This window comes from Lepidothrix coronata, unplaced genomic scaffold, assembly GCF_001604755.1.
Source record: "Lepidothrix coronata isolate B3197 unplaced genomic scaffold, Lepidothrix_coronata-1.0 Scaffold41, whole genome shotgun sequence".
In the NCBI taxonomy this organism is placed as follows: domain Eukaryota; kingdom Metazoa; phylum Chordata; class Aves; order Passeriformes; family Pipridae; genus Lepidothrix; species Lepidothrix coronata.
In genome coordinates this window covers 2,643,437-2,646,531 of record NW_016690221.1, presented here as the reverse complement: position 1 = coordinate 2,646,531, position 3,095 = coordinate 2,643,437, and the positions used below count along the sequence as shown (strand labels likewise).

Below are 3,095 nucleotides of genomic sequence, written 5' to 3'. Positions count from 1 at the left end.
ACAGTTCCCAAATTCTTTGTCAGAGAGATCTGAAGGAGCAAAGACATTTTTAACGTTGCCCGATGCCTATTCAAGAGCAATTGAATCTGAACGTTTTAATGTTCTAGGGTTGTATGTGGAAACGCTGAAGTGTGTCATCTTTGTAAGATCAACATCCCAGTAAGTACAAAAACAGGATTTTAACTCCTAAACAGCGATCAATCTCCGAGGGAAAAAAAATCCAGTGCAATTAACCCTACGAGGCCAGGAGTTTCAAAGACAGCTGTTAAATGATGGCGTAAAGCCTTGTTTTTCTATCCCCATGGGAACCGGCAGCAGAAGCTCAGCTTTCCCATACAGAGGGATTTTCGGTCCATTTCAGCATCTCCCCCTTTCCCAGCGAGCGACCCTTCCCGGCCCCAGGGGAGCTGGGGAGGAGCGGGCAGAGCCCCCCAAAAAGGGAATTGAGCCCCCCAAAGGGAAGTGAACCCCCCAAGGGGAAGTTTGGTGACTGGGGGGAGAACAACCCCAAACCCCTCTTTATTTCCACCAGCGCGGATAAGACCGCTCTGTTACGAGCCCAAAACCTCGAGGGCAGCTTTACTGCGGCCCCAGCCGCCCCTGCCCGGGCTGGTGGGTCCCGGGGGGCGGCCGGGGCTGTGCGGGGCTGTGCGGGGCAGGCCGCGGGAAGCGCTCCGGGCTCGGCCGGGCGGTCCCCGCGGCAGCGCATCCCCCGCGCCCGGCGGGGCGGACCGGCCGCCCCTGCCCCTGCCCCGCCGCCGGGCCCCGGGAGCGCAGGGGCCGGTAAATACCTGGTGTCCGGAGCCGGCGGAGCGGCGGCGCCTCCTCTGTCCTTCCCGGCGCTGGAGGCGGAGGAAGGGGCTCCCCCGCCGGTATCCGCACTGCAGCCGCCGCCTCCCCCGCTCCTGCCCGCCCGCCCGGGGCCGCGGGGCGCCGCGGGGACCCTCCTCCCGCTCCCGCACAAAGGCTCCGGCCCCGCCGCCGCCGCTCGCCCGCAGGAAGTGCCGCCGCCGTCACTCACGGGCGGGCGCGGCTTCGCCACCGCCTCCGCCGAGAGGCGGCACGGACCGCACCGACCCGTTCTGCACCGCTCCGGACCGCACCGACCCGGACCGCACCGACCCGCTCTGCACCGCTCCGGACCGCACCGACCCGTTCTGCACCGCACCGACCCGCTCCGACCCGTTCTGCACCGCACCGACCCGCTCCGACCCGTTCTGCACCGCTCCGACCCGTTCTGCACCGCTCCGGACCGCACCGACCCGCTCCGCACCGACCTGCTTCGCTCCGCACCGACCCTCTGTACCGACCCTCTCTGCACCGCTCCGGACCGCACCAACCCGCTTCGCTCCGCACCGCACCGACCCCTCTGTACCGACCTTCTCTGCACCGCTCTGACCTGCTCCGCTCCACACGGGCACACAGCGGGCATGGCAGGGCCTGGCCTGGCTGCCTGAGGCCAGACTGGCCAGGGAGGTACCCCCGGCCATGAAGTTCAGGCTGGCCACGATGGACAATGGTCTGGCCAGGAATGATGGGCCCGGCCACCAAGGACAGCCTGTATGTGAAAGGTGGCCTGTCCATGGTGGACAACTTGACCATGAAGAACAACACTCTGTCCATGAAACATGGCCTGGCCAAGAAGGATGAGCCTGGTTGCAAAGGACAGCCTGGATGTGAAAGGTGTCCAGCCATGCAGGACAACTTGGCCATGAAGGAAAACAGTCTGCCACAAAGAACAGTCCAGGTGTGAAAGGTGGCCAGGCCATGAAAGGTGGCCTTCCTGGCATGGCCAGGAAGGACAACAGCCTGGTCATGAAATGTAGGCTGGCCAGGAAGGGTAGTCTGGCTACAGGGGACAGCCTGGCCATGAAAGGTGGCCTGAGCATGGAGGAGGATGGGCTGACCATGAAGGACAACCTGGCCACAAAGGACAACAGCCTGGCCATGAAGGACAGGCTATTGAATGGAGGCAGGAGCGTGGCATGTGAGCAGCCAGCCCTCCTGCACCCACAGCTCGGGAAGCGCTGGGAAGAATGGCTCACCAGGTTGTCCTTGGGTATTTAGAGCAAAGCCATAACACCCAGCAGCACCTCCATGCAAGGCCATGAGGAAGGTGGCCACAGCAGGGATGTGGCCATGGACCAGGACATGCTGTCAGGAATACTCCAGTGCATGCTAGCATTTCCTCTGTTCCCAGGGAATTCAACACTCGTGGTTCCCACAGAATAAAAGGTGCAAAAAGACTTTGAAGGCTCAAACTCAAGCTAGGAGCAGCATAACAAGAGAATAAACTCTGCTTGCAAACACAGGGCTTTTATAGAAGAATAATTTTAATTAGTTCTGTAGTTTATTGTATTTTAAATTCAGTATGATCACTCAAGAAAAGGACCCTTTAGTTTGATGCATGTTCATTGCATCCACCAGAATAGAACACAAAACATTAGGTTGTGTAAAGCACATATTAGTACAATATGAACACAGTATGTACACACCTTAACTAATACAAATGAACACTACAAAGTATATAACGCTGCTACAGAACTTGGTGAGTTCCTGCCAGTGCCCATTGATCCCTCCAGGGAGAAAACAGGAGGGAGAAGCGATACATGTGAAAGTGGTCCGGCGCTTTCCCGTTCCCCTCAGCCCTTCCACCGCCCTCGGGGCTCTCCCGGGTTTGCATCCTTTTTTCCCCGGGTGATCAAACAGCGGGTCCCCCCTGGCCGGTACCGGCTGAACCTGCAGAACCGGCTGAACCCACCGAACCCACCGCCGCCTCCCCGGTGCTTTGGGGTGCGCTCAGCGCGGGGCAGAGCCGCGGACGGGCTGTCACCCTGCTGCCCCTGTCCCTCCGGCTCTGCCCTCCCGCGCTTTCCCTGTCCCCTTCTATGTCCTCCCTCTCTGTCCCTATTCCCCCGCCCCGTCCCCCCGCTTTGTTCCCTGTCCCTTCTCTTTGTCTCTCTGTCCCTGTCCCCTCACTCTGTCCCCTCACTCTCTGTCCCCCTGTCCCGGTCCCCCCGCAGTGCCCGGCACTGCCGTAAAGCGCGCTCCCGCCGTCGCAAACGCCCCGCGCGTCCCTGGCGACGCGGCCGCCC

The 3,095-nt window shown here is 60.9% G+C and overlaps 1 protein-coding gene across 2 annotated transcripts in view; it reads right to left on the bottom strand.

The window, feature by feature from the left end:
- PRKAR1B (protein kinase cAMP-dependent type I regulatory subunit beta) overlaps positions 1 to 916 on the bottom strand; it is a 93,395-nt gene extending 92,479 nt beyond the window's left edge. The window contains exon 1 of one of the 2 annotated variants that reach the window (XM_017813607.1): positions 792 to 916. The gene's annotated coding sequence lies outside the window, so the exon portion shown is untranslated. The remainder of the gene's footprint in view (positions 1 to 791) is intronic. The other variant, XM_017813606.1, reaches the window with a different exon arrangement.
- Positions 917 to 3,095: the final 2,179 nt, after the last annotated feature.